Raw genomic sequence first — 16,877 nt, forward strand, 5'->3', positions numbered from 1 at the left:
TGGCCAGCATCCAAAGGAAGACCTGACTTTTCCTTAAAAACGGCCTGGAATCTCTTATAATAGTCATTAACAGATTCGGCAGGCCTTTTTGAGCAATCCTGAATTTTTGCTCCAATCAAGAGCCTTTGGAAAAGCCTCGGGAATTGCTTGATGTAGTTTCCTAGCAAGTTCCCTGGTTTCCTCCCAATAATCCGAGGTTTGTTTTTCCAAATCCCTTTCAGGATGTTCCCATCCAGCAATTTTCATCTAATGTCTGGCTTGGACTTCACCAACCAACATATTAATCAGCTGATATAAATCAGAAAATCCAGTCTGATAATATCAAATTCTTTAGCAAACTTATTAGAATCTTTAGTTACTGTGGGAAATTCCTTCACTATATATAGCTCGTAACTCAGCTTTGGTCCAGGCGATGTAGGAGACGTGGGGTTTACTAGGATCCCCAGGGGGTTTAACCTTGAATGGAAAAGAACTGATAGGTTCTGAGGGAGAAGAGAGAAGATTCAGCAGGTGGCAAGGAGGAAAAGATGGTGTCCGAGGTGGAGTTTGAGACAAGGGAGGAGTGGGGGAAGGACAAGGTGATGCAGAGGAGAGAGGACATGAGGTTTTAGGCGCCATTTCCTTTCTTTTTACATTTTTTTTTTTTTTTAAGATTTTATTGGGGAAGGGGAACAGGACTTTATTGGGGGAACAGTGTGTACTTCCAGGACTTTTTTCCAAGTCAAGTTGTTGTCTTTTCGATCTTAGTTGTGGCGGGCGCAGCTCAGCTCCAGGTCCAGTTGCCGTTGCTAGTTGCAGGGGGCACAGCCCACCATCCCTTGCAGGACTCAAAGAATTGAACTGGCAGCCTTGTGGATGAGAGGACGCATTCCAACCAATCGGGAGCTCAGCGGCAGCTCAGCTCAAGGTGCCGTGTTCAATCTTAGTTGCAGGGGGCGCTGCCCACCATCCGTTGCGGGAGTCGAGGAATTGAAATGGCAACCTTGTGGTTAAGAGCCCACTGGCCCATGTGGGAATCGAACCGGCAGCCTTTGGAGTTAGGAGCATGGAGCTCTAACCACCTGAGCCACCGGGTCTCTTTTTACATTTTTAACAGTCTCAGTTAGCTTTGAAACTTTATTTCGTAAAAAGGTAACTTTAGAGTCACAATCTCGATCTGACGCCTCATATACCACTCCAAAAAGGCATTCCATTCCTCTTTCTTAGTTTCAGCGCTGTTGCTGTACAATGGTTTTCAGAAATTCAAATTTGGGAATATCGAAAGTTCCTCCAAGCGGCCACTGATATTTATAATTATCTATAGTCAGATCTGTCCATTTAGTTAAATACCTGCTCAAAAATACCCCACGGCTTTCAAGCATATACTTGGCCGGTGTCCCAGGAGGAAGGACAATTTTAGAAGGCTTAGGCATCAGAGATGCCATTTTTTAACACTGGGACCAAAACAACTCACAGTTCAAATAACCTGTAGGTCTTCAGCCCGCCTCACTCTGGAACAGTCTGATCACTGAGAATCAGGCCGGAGGCTGTAGCCAGTTCCGGGGGAAATAGCCAACCCTCAGGGAGTTAAACTACAGGCTAGGCTGGGTGGTACTTTTCCACTTTTATCCCCAAAGGGGTGTTAGGCAAAGGCCAGTCTTTGTCTCAAAGTGTAGCTTGTTTTCGAAGAGATCAAGCCAATGTGCCACGAGTCCACAAACAAAGAAATAAGCCTTAAAGCCTTCACACACACGCACAGGTTTTTCTGGGCCTGCCAGGAGGGAGTGGCAGAGGCTGCTGGCCACATGAGACAAGAATATTAGCCTGGCTGGGGAGCTGGGTGGGCAGTTTTCTGGGCACCTGGCAGGCCCAATGTGTGGCTATGGTGACCTGGATCCTCTAGGGGGTGACCTGAGCCCATCAAGAAATCCATTTTCAACCCAAACAGCATTTCACTTCCTGCTTCAGAGAGCGGAGAGCCAGGGCTATGGAATCAAATGGACTGTGTGATTCAAATTCCAGCCATAGATAATGATGCATTTAGTCTGGAACAAGAATTGATGTCTACGGTGTGTACCCTGCACTCCAGGCATTGGGCGTCCTTTGGTCCTTGTGGCAGCCCTGTGTAGTGGGCATGAGAGGAAACAGAGGCACACAAAAGGCAACTGACTTGCTCGGGGTCACACAGCTAGAAACGGCAGAACCTGGGTCCGAGCCCAGATCCGTGTGATTCTGGGCTGGGCTCTTCCCAGCTCAGCTCTATTCCTGCTGTATCAACCTCTATGACCTCACCTATGAAATGGGGATGGCTACTGAGCCTACCCCACAGGCATGTGCAGGTTAAGGGGGATAGGCCAATTAAATGATTTTTTGTGTGGAGTCTGGGACATGATGAGCTTTTGGCATATGGCACCACCATCATCACCATTATTACTAGCAGGCTGGGAGCCACCTGAATGATTATCCAATCCAGCCCCCTTATACGGATGGGGAAACTGAGGCCTGAACAGGATCACACAGTGGCTCACACAGTTGGTGAGCAGCAAAGGAGTAATAGAAATCCTCATGAGGCGAAGGCCTGCCACCTCCAGCCTCCCCACCCCGCATGATGATAGCCTCGGGCCTCTCCATGAGTGTAAGCCCCAAAGCGAGTCCCAGGTCGCACTAACCCAGCTTTGTACCCCCAGCTGCCCAAGGTGGAGCAGATGGAGCCACAGCACCAATAATTCCTACGAGTACAGCTGGCTGCCTTGCACATGTGAGTTGTCCTATACAACCTTGGAGACCTCCACTCCTCTACCCTGAATTCTTCCTACCTCCCAGACGCCCTAGCTCTGTAGGGACTGCCTTCCTAGACGTGGCCTCAGAGCCCCCTGGTGGCCACCCAGGGCCCAGCTGCAGATGCCCATCTGGGCATCATGGCAGTCCAGCTCAGCCCCACCTGGGAGCCCAGCTCACATGTGTCTCTTGACCCAGCTGAGTTCCAGAGCAGGATCCCAACCCGGATGTTGAGGCCCAAACCCTGCTCCTGGGAGAACATGATCCCCTCTGGTGGTGGTGGGGATTCACACCCACCCACAGATTCCCATCACCAGTTTTGTCCCCAGGGTGCCCCAGTTCCAGGATACCCCTTGACCAAAGTGCCTCTATGATACAGACGATTGGGTTTTTATGTAGGATTCTGGGTTTCCTTTTTGTTTTGTTTGGCCCTTGGGTCAGCAGGTCACTACACTTTTTGTGGTTGGCACCAGCTTGGGAGAAATCTGTCATCCTCCAGTCACTGAGACGAAGGCAGTTAGGAAAGCTGGACTCTGAGCAGGCCGTCAGGAGGGCCAGAGGGATGTAATGTGGGGTAGGACAAGAACATACTGGAATCCACAGGCAGAGGCTGGAGCCTATGTGGACCGTCTGAAACCAGGTGTTCTTGCTGCTGCCTAACCTGATACTGTACATAGGCGTCTTGGAGAAGCCGCGGCCCTTCCTCACCGAGCTACACACCTGGCCGAAGAGTGAACGGCTGATCCTAGGAAAGTGGGGCAGTTAGAGCAGTTGCAGACCTGCCCCTGCCTCATGCCAATCTGCTTCAACGTATGTAGGTTACAAAAACGGCTGCTGTTTTGCTTCTGCCCTCCAATCCTTGCACAAGAACCTCTCCTGTGGCCCACCCAGGGAAGAGAATTCTGTGACATGTCTTTTAGCCTCGCCATATTGACACATTACACATCCATCACGGCTCTGAGGCCTCCATCGTGATCCTTCCAGCTGCTGATGTGGATTTGTCAGTTTTCTCATGTCCCCCTGCCCTCCCTAACTCCCATTACCTATCAAGGAAAAGAGTCCAGGCTTTGGAGGCCCACAGGTCTGAGCTCAAGCTCTTATTCTACCATGTACGAACTGAGCTTTTAGCCTCAGTTTCTCCATCTGTAAGATAGGGATAATAATGGTGCACAGCCTGCAGAGGTAACATGGGGATTAACAATAATTCACATAACGTACCTAGGATGCTGTGTTCAGGTAACCTAATTAATATTAACCTGAAGGAAGGACAATCAATAAATTTCACCTGCACTTAATGAAATCATGGTCCAAGTGTAATTTATTTGGAAAAACAGTTGACTGCAGTGCTGGAGCAGAGAAAAGACAAGATGAGCCTGGAAACATCTTGAAATACCAGAAAGTAAGAAAATCCTGAAAAAACATGATGAGGGCTTGTCGAAAGGAGCCAGGCTAAAGAAATTCCCAAGGGCCACAGTTGGACAAAAAGATCAACAAAATAAATGATTTAATTGGGTGATAACTGAGAACAAAATGTCTGTGAGTTCATATGCATAATAAATCATTGAATTTAAATAACTCATTGAATATGGATAGAAATAAATCATTGAATAAAGCAATGGGGACATTGCTTCCTTACCGTAGAATTCCAATGAATAAATGTAGAATGAGAGAAATAGAAAAATCATGATTAGATCAGCACAACAGAGATGTCTCACAGTATTTCCCCATAAGATATTCGTTAATTACAAAGGAAAAATAGTAACTTTATAGTGGAGAAACATGGCGGACACTCTCAACCAGGAGACCACGGTTAACATCACCAGTAATAAGATACAGCGAAATCATGTATCACGTCGCCCCGATAATGATGCTCCAAGAAGAGCACATAACTTTTGTGCTGTTGCCAAAAGCGCATCATGCTGAAAGTGGATAAAACAAAGGAAACACTGTCACTGACCGGAGAAGACTAAAAAGATATGATGATGAAATGCAATGTGGGATCCTGGATTGGATCCTGAAACAGAAAAAAAAGACTTTAATGGAAAAATTGTGAGATTTGAATAAAGTCTCTGGTTTAGTTAGTTATGGTTTACTATAGTCACAGTGTACTATACTATGATTAGATAAGATGTTAACATTAGAGGAAGCTGGGTGAAAGGTTAATGAGAACTCTCTACTATTTTTTGTAACTTCTCTGTAATTCTAAAAGTATTTCAAGGGCCAGCCCGGTGGCTCAGTTGGTTGGAGCGCGTCCTCTCAACCACAAGGTTGTGGGTTCAACTCCCACGAGGGATGGTGGGCTGCGCCCCCTGCAACTAACAACGGCAACTGGACCTGGAGCTGAGCTGCGCCCTCCACAACTAAGACTGAAAGGACAATAACTTGACTTGGAAAAAGTCCTGGAAGTACACACTGTTCCCCAATAAAGTCCTGTTCCCCTTCCCCCAAAAACATAAAAAATAAAATAAATAAAATAAAATAAAACAAAAGTATTTCAAAATGAAAAGCTTAAAATAATTTTGCAGGTTCAAAAGGAAGTACAGTGGAAAGTCCCCTATCCTCCCAGGTCCTTCAGCCACCAGGTCCCTTCCCCACAGGGATTCATGTTATCAGTTTCTTATGTTTCTTCCCAAAATAATCTAGGAGTATGTGTATGCGGCAACTAATCTAGATTGTATCTACCATGTTGTTTAATCTGTTGTCATACTAGCCTCTGACTTCCACATTCCTCAAATGCTTGGTAATCCTTGGCTGCTTCCTCAGCTTTAAGCGATGCACTGAAAGCTAAGTGACAGCTCTGACATGAGTGGGCTTGTCCACTGCGATTCTCACTGCCTTGGGGCCCTGTTTTTACTGTATTACACTCCCTGCCTCCACTACCTGGTGTTCCGTGGTCCAGGGCCCTCTGTTTTGCTCTTTTCTGAGGTCTTCTGCTGGATGACGGGGACATAATCTCTTCTGGTCAGCGTTAGGGAAGGATCTGGCGATGTCTAACTCCTTTTCAGACTTTCAATCAATCCTCCACATTTTAGTGCATTTTTCACTCCTACTTCCAGACGTTTCTGGTGCCACCAGTTCCTGAATCTTTGGGGGCTCTGCAGTATCAATTGGGTTGCTTTTTGGCTTCTGTCTTCGTGGCTTAGGATTCAGCTAAGTCCTTAACCTTTTATCCATTTGCTTTCCCATTTCTAGTGTTGTTACCATTGTTTCCTTTCTTGTTCTCATGGCTTTTGTGGATTTCTACCTTTAAAAATCCCTTTAACCAAGTGAGATACCTGTTCACACCCATTAGGAAGGCTATTATTTAAAAAAAAATCCAAGAAACAGAAAAGAAGTGTTGGTGAGGATATGGAGAAATTGGAACTCTTGTACATTGCTGGTGGGAATGTAAAATGATGCCGCTGCTGTGGAAAATAGGATGGCAGTTCCTTCAAAACTTAAACATAGAATAACCACATGATCCAGCAATTCCACTTCTGAGTATATACCCTAAAGAACTGAAAGCAGGGACTCAAACAGGTATTTACACACCCATGTTTCTAACAGCATTGTTCACAGTAGCCAAAAGGGTGGAAGCAACCCGCAAGTGTCCATCAGATAAATGGATAAACAAAACGTGGTATATACGTATAATGGAATATTACTGACATAAAAGAATGGAGTTCTGACATACACTACAATATGGATGAACCTTGAAGACATTGTGCTGAATGAGTAAGCCAGACACGAAAGGACAAATGTTGTATGACTCCACTTATATGGGGTAGAGTAGTCAAATCCATAGAGACAGAAAAGAGAATGGTGGTTGCCAGGGGCTGGGATGAAGGGGGAATAGGGAGTTAGTACTTAATGGGTTTAGAGTTTCATTTTGGGGAAGATGAAAAGAGTTCTGGAGATGGTTGGTGGTGATGGCTGCACAACAGTGTGAATGTACTTAATGCCACTGAAGTGTACACCTAAAAATGGTTAAAATGAGGGGCGGCTGGATGGCTCAGTTGGTTAGAGCCCGAGCTCTCAACAACAGGGTTGCTGGTTCAATTCCCAGACAGGATGGTGGGCTGCGCCCCCTGCAGCTAAAGATTGAAAACAGCGACTGGACTTGGAGCTGAGCTGTGCCCTCCACAACCAGATTGAAGGACAACGACTTGGAGCTGATGGGCCCTGGAGAAACACACTGTCCCCCAGTATTCCCCAATAAAATTAAAAAAAAAAAAGTTAAAATGGTGGGGCAGCTGGTTGGTTAGAGCGTGGTGCTCTAACAAGATTGCCAGTTCGATTCCCACATGGGCCACTGTGAGCTTCCCCCTCCACAACTAGACTGAAACAACTACTTGACTTGGAATTGATGGGTCCTGGAAAAACACTTAAATAAATAAAAGTTTTTTTAAAACTGGTTACAATGGTAAGTTTTATGTTATATACACTTTATCAAAATTCTAAAATTCCCTTACTATTGTTTTGGTGGGATTTCAGAAGGGAGCAGAGTTATATGCATAGAAGTTTCAGGGGTTATTTAGAAGAGAGTGTTTTATTTGCAAGGTGTAGTTGGTTTTCTGGTTTTATTATTTTTAGTGTTTTAGAGTGTCATCAAAGAATGATGTGTGAATTCCAATTCTTCTATACTGGAGTCTACTGACATGTTCTTTGTGCCTTAACGCATGGCCTTTAATAATCACAATCACTACTGCTTATTTAGTGCTTGCTGGGCATGGCTCTAAGAACATTACCTACAATATCTGTTGTAATTTTCTTGACATCTGTGTAAGGGGACTAGTCCCATTTTCTAGTTGGGGAAGCTGAGGCTCAAAGAAGCTAAGTTATATGCTCCTAGGTACATAGCCAGGAAGTGGCTGAGTTGAACTAATACTAATACAAATAGAAGCTCCCATTGAGGAAGGAGCTGTTTATAGGTTGCCAGGCACTGTAAGTTCTACAATTTAATCTCTTTAACAACTTTGCATGGACACCCATTCAGCCCCATTTTCCAAATTGGAAAGTGAGGTCCCACGGCTGGGAATTTGAACCCAGGCGGGGTTCAGAGGCTGGGCTTTTTCAATAGCACCAGCAAAGGGTGGTTCAGTCCTCTCAGGGGCAATTGAGAGGGGAGAGCAGACCCTTTGAGAAATGGCCTATGGTGGCAATGGAGCCAGGAGTGGGTAAGCAGAATTTTGCTCCTGGGAAGAACAGGGATGGGGGAATGCGAGCATTTGCGGCAGGGAGAGATGGGGGCAGAGGAGGGGTCCCGGGCAGCCTCTAGGCCCTTCTGCCATGGGGGCTGTGCCAGGCCTGCCCTGGTTGGGAAGGATTTGGAGCTGTCCACCCTCAGCAGGTGGGGGGCTGGCCTTGTTAGTGAGGCTGTGGACAAAGCCACCTCCTGCCTCCTTCCAGAAAGGATCTGAGGCAACTTTTAGACATTTGTAGGATAAAAACAGCAAGCAAGCAGAAAATGAAGGAGAGGAATAGAAATCACATAAGAAGAAGAATCTAGAAAGGAGGTCAGTACATAGAAAGTCATTCTGTCAGCTGCCTGTGGGAAAATTTCACCCACAGGGAAGGGTGGCAATTAATGTCACCTGTGGGCCCTCTAGTGGGCATAGATGGAAAGAACACTTAATGCAACATAAAGTACTTAGTATTATGCACCAGTGTGGAGATAGAGTTAGAAGGATGGGCTCTGAGATTCTGTGTGTCAGAAAGAGGAAGGGACTTGCTGAAGCTCGCACTTGCTGAAGCCCAGCAGCAGGTCCTGGGTCATTTCATGACATCACAAGTACTTCCAACCTTCCTCTGATTGGATGACACGTCATGAGGCAGGTAAGCATGGGGCAAGGGGGAAAGCGTGGACCCACTGTTACCTCGTGAAGTTGGGAGAGTTCCTCAGCTTCTCAGGGTGTCAATGTAAAATGGGGGTTATCATAGTGCCCACCACTTGAGAAGGGTGATAGATGTCAAGAACATACAGTGGTACTTGTCCCATGAGGGGTTCAGAGTTCTCGGAAAGGAGAAACTAAGGTCCAAAGAGGTTGACAAACCTGTCCAACGTCAGCCAACTCAATAGGGAAGAGAAGAAATGAATAGGGTTTGGAGAAAAGTTTTAAAACTTCCTCCTCCAAATAGGAGGGGATGTTATTGTTAGTAATCATGTATTTGTTGGGAGAGGTCGTTTCTCTCTCCAAGTGGGCTTGACCATCACTGGCTCTGCTCCACCCATCCTGGAGCAAGGGGCTCCTCCTGGGCCCGGGGTCTCAGAGGGCCTGTGTGGACTACATGTGTCCTAGATGTGACTGTTCTAGACACAGCTCTGAGTGTTTGATAGTGAGTGTGACTCGGGCAGGTGGACAGCTGGATTTGGTGGTGGAGACGGAGAGGGAAGCCCCCAAGAAGCCTGTCTTCCACCTCTGCAGGCTGTAATTATCTAGGCTTTGGCATTGAGCTGTGTCTCTTATTAGTATTATATTTTTAGCTCTCCTGACAGACTGAGCTATGGGAGAGGAGGCCCAGGCCCACAGGGAAGTGGGGGAGAAATTGGCTTTGCCCACTGTCCTAAGTTTTCTCATCTTTACTTGGGGACAGATGTGGAATCAAATTGTTAGGAAAGTTCAGTGAGCTAATATGTAGAAGAGCCTAGTACAATGCCTGGTTCATGGTAACTATTAGTAGTAGTAATACCATCCTTCACAGTTCAGGCTGGATGTCACCTTCTCCAGGAAGCCATCCCTGAGTTTCCCAGATTGAGTTTGGTGCCCAAGTCTCCTACACATCCCTGGTCCTTCTGAGCTGTGTTATAATTGTCCTTTTATTTGCCTCTCTCCCACACTTAACAGTAGTCCCAAGGAGAGGTTATACCACTTCATGTTCACTCTTGTATCCCCAATATGGCTGGCTCAGAAAGGAGTGACAAATATATTTTAGGTGAGTGAGTAGGACTTATGAAGCACGTATTCTGGGGCTCTGGGACCAGTCCCTCAGCTCTGCCACTCAAACACTGACTTAAGCTCTTGGAGTTGCAGTTTGCCCCTACCCAGATAAAATGGGGCTGATGTGAGGAGCAAGAGACCCTCTGCCTACCAACGGGCACATAAACATTCATTGTTGTTTTGCAAATTCAGATTAAATGCCCTCCAATTGTCCAGACCTCCCCTGGTCCTTCCAACCCTGGGGGAACCTTAGTTACTGCTCTGGATTCCCATAGCCCCAGTGTATCCCCTATCCCATTTGTGTCTGCAGCTGTTACTCTCCCCAAACTGTAGGTTTAGCAAGGGTAGGGCCAATAATACCAGCATGGGCCAGGGAGCTGTGTCCTACACAATTAGACTGAGAAACAATGGCTTCAACCGGAGTGGGGCATTACAAAATAGTCACAGGGATGTTAAGTACAGCGGAGGGAATATAGTCAATAATATCGCAATAACTATGTAATAGTGCTAGATGGGTACCAGGCTAATTGGGGGTTCACTTTGTAAATTATATAAACGTCTTACCACTATGCTGTACACCTGAAACTAATACAAAATAATATTGAATGTCAACGCTAATTGAAAAATAAAAGTAAAAAGTATGTAAGAAAAAATAAAAATAATAAAATATTTTAGAAGACAAAGTTAGAGATGTGTACTTGTGTTTAATAAAGCCTTTTTGCTAATTATAGTCTTTTATGCCCATAATGGTGTAATTAAAATGTTAAAATGTGATGCTCTCATTCTATTAATAGCAGTTTATCTTCCTGGAACTAATAGGTAAATAACAAACCCAAAAGACATTTACTTAAAATATTTTCTGGGTTAATTGCTTTAGCCCTGACTATTAAATTCTTTGTTCCTAAAACGAAAGAAAGAAAGAAAAAGGAAAGAGAAAGAAAGAAAGAAAAGAAAAGAAAAACTATAAGGAGGAGAACGTTAAGAATCAAAGTCCTGGTAGACCCAGCAAAAGGGGAAATGGGACATTATGAAGTTCTCTTTGGATAAAAGTTCCTTGGAGGGTCTAATGTTTTCCCCGTACAATGCAGAATTTCCAAAGGGCTGCACTGAAGGGCAGCAAGCGCTAGACTAGACTTGTAGCTCGAGTTTTGACTCGTCCATTCGTAAGGTAAGTGATCTTGAGCAAAACCCTGCCCCTCTCAGAGCCTCAGTTTTCCCGTCTGCAACACAGAAGGAAGAGATGGACCTCAAAGTCTCTACCCTTTTTTCCATCCACGTTAAATTACTTAGCGGTTAGGGGGCTAATTTTTCTAAGCGCTCTGCGGGAGACATTGGCGAAGCCCTGCCGCGGCTAAGAAGGGGTTAATTCCGATCGGTTCCGCCCCCTCCTGGCCCCGCCCCGCGGACCCCACCTCCCGCTAGGGTGACACCTTTGACCCCGCCCCCAGGCTGTGCGTCCACCGGAAGTGCCCGCGCGCGAGCAGCTCACTTCCGCTGGGCAGGTGACAGCCGCGGGGCTCGGAGCAGCTGGCAGCTCGGACGCACCGGGAGAGCGGGAGGACGACGCCGCGGACATTTTGCTGCCCAGCCGAGCCGCGCGGTTTTGCCAAGAGACGTTCGGACCTGCGGGTGAGGAAGCGGGGAGTCCGGCGAGGTCGGAGAAGAAGTGGGCGGGGAGTCGGGGGTCTGAGGTGAGGGGTGTACGGGGTCATAGGTCACGGAGGTGACGGGGCGCGCGAGAGGGGCGTAGAGTGGCTTCCCAGGCTCGGACGAGGCTGAAGGACTGCGGGTTCATTCATTCGCGCCTACCTGGCCGCGGGCCTGCACTCCAGCCGCCCCAGGTCCGCAGCCCCTCCTGAGGTGTCCTCCCAGAGAGACTTCTAGACTTAGGCCCCGAGGAGCCGGCGCCTGGCCAGAAGGGAAACTCCCCTTCGGGTCCTAGTATCCTCCTTTGTACTCACCCCTCTGGCCATCCTGAGGCCTCCTCGTCGTTCAGGCCCTTATCTCTTTGCTAAGGTTCGAAAAGGCGGGGGGAAAAAATCAAGAAACAGCCGCCTGCTCCGTGGTAGCCTTGGGTTTGGTGTGTGTGTTGGCGTCTCCTAGACAGGTTAGCTGAGGGCGTGTGTAATAAGGCTAAGAATACGGATGCAAAAGCTCGCTGCTGGTGATTGAGCCCCTGTTGTGCGTCAGGCGTGTGCTAAGTACTCGACTTACAAGGCAGCATATAAACTTCACAGCAACTTGTGCTGTTATCCCCATTTTATCAGTGAGTAAACTGAGATGCAGAGAGGTTAAATCACACATGGTAAGGTCAGTCGGGTAGTACAGGCAGAGCCAGGGTTCCCACTCAGGTTTTCAGGGCCCCACAAAGTGCAGAGAAAAAAGAGGCTGGATCAAGGTTGGGGTGTAGGGGTTAGTTAATATCTTTAACTGTCATTATATTTATTTGCACCTATGTAAAAATGTAGCCTTATTGCTTCTCATCTAACAGTCATAAGGGGCATTTGATTCACGTTCTTTAGGACGAAACAGCCCTTCCGACTATTGCTGTGATAACCTTTCAGGGCCAGTGGAAGTTTTTCCTGACTGTTGGGAACTAGGAGACACCAAGCAGGACTATCCGTGACTCTAAGACTGTTCAGAAACTCTCCTTGAGCGTGGTTGAGCTGCACTCCTTTTGGGATAAAGAGAGGAGCTACATGACCCCGAGGGGATCTTTTGGCCCTCGTTCTTGAAGAACATTCTCAAAAGAAGGGTCTGTGTCACGCTGAGAAAAGTGCCGGCCCCATAACTGTTTGGCTGGGGAGAGCACGTCTTGCCTGGCATATCGTGAGGTGGCTCGGTGGTCTGAGAACGAGGCTCTGTGAGTCTGCGCCTTGTTCCTTTACAGACACGTACTTGCTCCGGTTCTGGCTCACTTTCCTTGACAGTAGCAGGAGAAAAACGTGCTGCCTTCCTACCCACTCCTGCGAGTTACAAGCCTTAATGAACCCGGGAAGGTTTCCACATGCTTCTGAAGAAAGCTGTGATGTAAATATTACTGTAATACCTTTTTTTTTTAACTCTATGATCCGTTCTCCTAGTTCCACTGAATTCACAGAAACTTAATAGTGTCACCTTATCCCTCTCCTTCCAAGAGAGGATTTGAGATGAAGCGACTTGTCACAGATGTAGGAACATGAGCAGAGCTCAGAGCATCTGACTCCCTGCCCTGGGTTGAGCCCACCAGGCTCCTCTGATCTCTTAGAAACTCATGACGAGCAGCTTCACTAGTTCTCAAAGAATCAGATCCCTCAGAGGTTGTGTAGAGATGATCTGCTGAGTGGGGGTTGAGCAGAGGGCTCGTGTATAATGGAAACAGCACCCCCGTCTCCCCATCAGGCAGCCCTGGGTCCCATCCCCAGCTCAGCAGCTTCCTGGTAGTTTGCCCTGGACAATTTATTGAGGCTGGGCCTCCCTTACCTCAGCTCTGAAATAATCCTGGCCGCCACTTTCCTTCCCCTGCCCCCAGCACTGGTGTGTATTGGGGTGAGATGAGGAAATTTGTACAGAGCCTGTTATTGTAGTGGGTGCCTTCACCCTAGGCAGTTGATGCCAGCTGGGGGCCTGTGTCTGAGGAAGGCTGTCACTCAGGTTTGTGGGGTGTTACTTACTTCTGCAAACAGAGATCTTTATATACACAGGACTTCTATCCTTCTGGTTTCACTTCCTAAAAGTTTTTCAGAACAAGTTCAGTTTGTTAGTCCTGCTGGCTTTAGGCTTGGATTTACGTCTTTTTCTAGTCACCCTCTGAAACTGTGGCAAGTCTAAATTGCTCACTTCCCAGAAAACCCCACTGCCCGGCACCAAAGCCTGAGGTGCTGACAGTGTGCAAACATGGCTTGGGTATGGGTTTTGCTCTTTGGTGTGATTCTGTAAGCTGAGGGGGCCTCTGTTACTTGAAGATGTTTCTTTTTCGCAACAGGTCTTTTTATCGAAGATAGGTCACTGGTAAATTATCACAACCCAGTTTTTGTATTCGTTTTCTCTTCACACACAGAGACACAAATAGCTCCAGAGAGAAAATATCACGAGAGCAGTTGGGGGATCCTTTTTAAAAAATCCTGCTTGCATATCCACCAGTGGTTCCTCTTTTCCCTCAGGCTAAACTCACATTCCTTAGCATGGCCTCCAAGGCCTTTTGGGCCCTGACCCCTGCCTGGCTCCTGCTGCACGCTCCCACCTCCCCCCAAGCTCCAACTCTTTATACCTCTGTGGCTTTGCTTTCTGCTGTTCCCACTGCCTGAACACCATTTCCTGTCACCATCCTCCCCTTTGCTGGACCACTTGTTGGTGCCTCCCATCTGGTCATTCCCACCTACCCTGCAGGCCTGAACTAGATGCCCTTCTTTGATGTGGCACTGATCACAATGGGTTATCATTGCTTACTTGGCTCTCTTCTACGTAAAAGGCTGTTAACTCTTGAAGAGGACTTGTCCTGTCTGTGTCCCCAGCACCTAATAAAATGTCTGGCACGTGGTAGGTGCTCAGTCATTGTTCAGTGAATGAACAAATGAATGGTCAGGATTCCTCAACTCCTGAGAAATTCAAAGCACTTTCCAGATGATCTGTCTATCCTCATGTCACCCCAGGGGACAGGGAGAAATCTGAGCAGTGGTGGTATTCACTATTATCAAACTACTGTTGCTACCACCCAGTGAGCCACCAACGTGCTTCAGGGCCTCCAGAGCCCTGGGGGTTGGGGAGGTGCTGGTGGTAACGTCTCTCCCTGTATAGTAGTAATAGTGAGTAACATTTCTCAAGTACTAGGTGGCTGGCCACTGTTGAGAGCTTTGTATGTATTGACATGTTTTAGGTCACAAACCCCTCAAGTATGTGACATTCTCATTTACAGTTCTGGCATGTTGTACCTGTTATCTTGTGCAGACCCCTGGAGAGCCCCTGTCCTACGTACTGTGGCCACCTTTCCTTTCCCAAACCTTTGTTCTTGGATTGTCTCCTGTTATTTAATGGAGCTGAGGGAGAGCTTGACTGTCGTTCTAGACTTCCAAGCCTCATGCTTTTTGGGTTTTTAGCCTTGGGTTTGACCTTGGGCTTGCCCTTCATTAGGAGGGTCTCCCTGAAATCGGTAGACCTCTTCTGTTAAGATAAAAGTATGGCTGGTCGACTCCAGAGTGCTCCGAGTTTATCATCCGCTCGGATGCCTTAGTCTGATCCCCCAGGTTACCATCTCCTCTGTGGACTTGAGCTGGAAGGTGGCAGATTTGAAAGTCACGTCTCAGAAGCTTTAAAAGCAACCCTGCAGTGTCCATTTGCAGCGCTGAAAACGTTATTTACAGCTAAGCTCTGTAGAGGCATAGACTTGGGTAGCACATACTTTTTACCACACCCTAATTGCTTTTGGGGTCTTAAGCATATTGAGAGTGGAATGACAAAACTTCGTTATAGCCCGCTGTTGAGTCTGCTTCTTTGGTCTTTATTCTCTGATCGCCAAGGGCTGGGTGGCTGGATGTTGAGACACTGAGGACAGAACCTTCATACATCCAACATTCATTCATTCAGTATTAATTTCAGACCCTGCTGTGTGCCTGGCACTGGGCTAAGTGTGAGGATAGGTAAACAAGCCAGACAGTTTCTGGCTTGGGCTGCTTACTACATTCTAATGGGGGAGAAAGACAAAGAAGAAATAGAAAACAAATATTAAAAATTAGAAAAGCTGATAAGCCATGAGGGAAACAGAAGCATTAGCAGCCAGCACCTGTTAAAATGTAAGTCAGATTTCGGGACTCCTGCTCAGAATCCTCAGTGGCTCCCAGCTCACTCAGAGTAAAAGCCAGAGTCCTTACCTGGATCTGGAAGGCCCCCTCCATTCTCGTCTGATCTCATACCCCCCTACACCCCTCATTGCTCACTCAGCTCGAGCCATGTCACCTTCCTCGTGTTCCTCAAGCAGGCCAGGTACACTCCAACCTTTGCCCGGACTATTTCTTATGCCTGGACAGTGTCACCTGTCACTTCAAGGAGGCCTTCCGTGGCCTCCCTAGTTAAATTTCAACCTCCCCTCCCCCACACTCCCTAGCCTTCTCTGCTCTCCTTTGCTCCGTAGCACTGGATCACTATCCGAGATGCTGTGCATTTCACTGGTCTGTCTTGCTTAGGGTCCCGTCTGCCATTAGGATGTGTACTCTATGAAGGGAAGGGTTTTTGTCTGTTTCATTCACTGCTGCAGCCCCGGCATGTAGACCTGTTTATGAACTGCGGGAGCTGGTCAGTAAACGTCTCAATAGGACTACTAGGGGGTGAGGACAGAAAAATTGCTACTTAGTGCGTGCAGGGATCGTATCTTTGATATGATGTCATCTAAGCTGAGATTTGAAGGGTAAGTTGGAGCAGCCACTCTCAAAGCCGGACGGGATAATCCAGGCAGAGGCTCAGCATGTGCAAAGGCAGTGAGAGGAACGCAGACGTTCCCGTGGGCCTGAGGGCTTGTAGGCAGAGGGAAGGGCCCAGCTGTGCTCACTTCATAGCCTGTGTCAGAGCCCCGTTAAGCCTCTCCCCCAGCATTTGTCCCCCACCTCCCACGGTTCTGGTTACTCTGTGAACTGATGCCTGTGGAGCAGGGGACGGTGGTCTGGCCTCCCTGAGGGAAGTGGCCTGAACATGTCTCCCAATAGAGACGTTGCTGCCTGATCGTCTACCCTCTGCCCTTTCTTTTCCCTCTTATAATTTATTTACTTACATTTATTGGCTGTAAAACTGGCGATGGGGTTTGGCATTTTCAATTTCGATTTTGTCAAAATAGCTTGACAACCACATCAGATGTATCCTCTGATCCTGGCAAACCCTGTGACTGGAACACTGGGCAGTTGCTGTCAGCTAGACAGCTAGGATGGTTTTACAGAACGTGAGATTTCCTCAAGAGGAGAGTTCAGCACTAGTCATTCAGATATTTATTGAGTCCCTACTATTTGCCAGGTAGCAGTCTAGGAGCTGGGACTACAGTAGTGAACAAAAGGGACAAAATCCTTCTCCTCGTGGAATTTATAGTATGGAAGGAGAAAACAATAGACAATATAAATACATTTTATAGAATGTTGGTATTACGTACTTTGAAGACAAAACAAGATGAGAAAGAAGACTAGAAAGTGAGGTGGGTTGGTTGGCGATGTATGCAATTTTAAATAAAGTGGTCAGAGAAGGCCT

General features: G+C 47.2%; 2 protein-coding genes across 7 annotated transcripts in view; both read left to right on the top strand.

The window, feature by feature from the left end:
- The window catches only part of LOC109453418 (uncharacterized), a 29,987-nt gene extending 22,836 nt beyond the window's left edge, over window positions 1–7,151 (top strand). Inside the window, exon 5 of the transcript XR_016022378.1 lies at window positions 6,803–7,151. The gene's annotated coding sequence lies outside the window, so the exon portion shown is untranslated. The remainder of the gene's footprint in view (window positions 1–6,802) is intronic.
- A 4,006-nt stretch (window positions 7,152–11,157) lies between these two features.
- AP1B1 (adaptor related protein complex 1 subunit beta 1) overlaps window positions 11,158–16,877 on the top strand; it is a 48,530-nt gene continuing 42,810 nt past the window's right edge. For 3 of the 6 annotated variants that reach the window (XR_016022380.1, XM_074321856.2, XM_019743078.3), the window contains exon 1: window positions 11,162–11,303. The gene's annotated coding sequence lies outside the window, so the exon portion shown is untranslated. Of the gene's footprint in view, window positions 11,304–12,564; window positions 12,705–16,877 lie in introns of those variants that run through there. The other 3 variants (XM_074321858.2, XM_019743076.3, XM_074321855.2) reach the window with 3 other exon arrangements.

The sequence above is a fragment of the Rhinolophus sinicus genome, chromosome 9 (assembly GCF_057876585.1).
Source record: "Rhinolophus sinicus isolate RSI-liver-muscle chromosome 9, RSI-T2T, whole genome shotgun sequence".
NCBI lineage: Eukaryota > Metazoa > Chordata > Mammalia > Chiroptera > Rhinolophidae > Rhinolophus > Rhinolophus sinicus.